The following is a 590-nucleotide window of genomic DNA, read 5'->3' as shown; positions in this document are numbered from 1 at the left end:
AGCCAATCATTCCCTAACTCTGCAAGACAAGCAAAAATATATTCTTCAAGAGTGATACTTGTGTGGGTGCTGGAAAGAAAATTCTCGTCCCAGACTTGTAACATCTCCTCACCAGTGGCAATACTCTGAGAAATGTATGCCTTCTCCTTCATCACCTTCTCCATCCTTATCTCACAGCGTTTTTCGTTGTTTCGCAGCTAAGTGTTGACAAGTTCCAAGAAGACACTTTGTTCAACAAAGGACATTTTACTCTTCGAGATGTTGTAAATGAGTTCCTTCGGTGCTTTACCAGTTCCTACACACACAAGGAGTTATGAAATGTTTCACAAATTTTAGAAGAACTTACGACGCGAGAACAAATCTCGGCAATGCTATCAAGCCATTCCTGCCCGTGTCGTATGTCTACAATCGAGAGCAACTTTTTCACCTTTGATCTCTTTGTATTCAAAATTCACTTCTCAATCGCATGCCACTCCATCTCCTTCTACTGCTTGTCCCCTCGGGCATTTTTAAAGAATGACACTCTTTCTCCTTTGATTATGGGCTGCAAGAAACATTATGTAAGTTGATACATACTTTAATACTAATTT

Source organism: Selaginella moellendorffii, unplaced genomic scaffold, assembly GCF_000143415.4.
Source record: "Selaginella moellendorffii unplaced genomic scaffold, v1.0 SELMOscaffold_111, whole genome shotgun sequence".
NCBI lineage: Eukaryota > Viridiplantae > Streptophyta > Lycopodiopsida > Selaginellales > Selaginellaceae > Selaginella > Selaginella moellendorffii.
The sequence above is the reverse complement of the archived record's forward strand: the minus strand, read 5'-3'. Positions refer to the sequence as shown.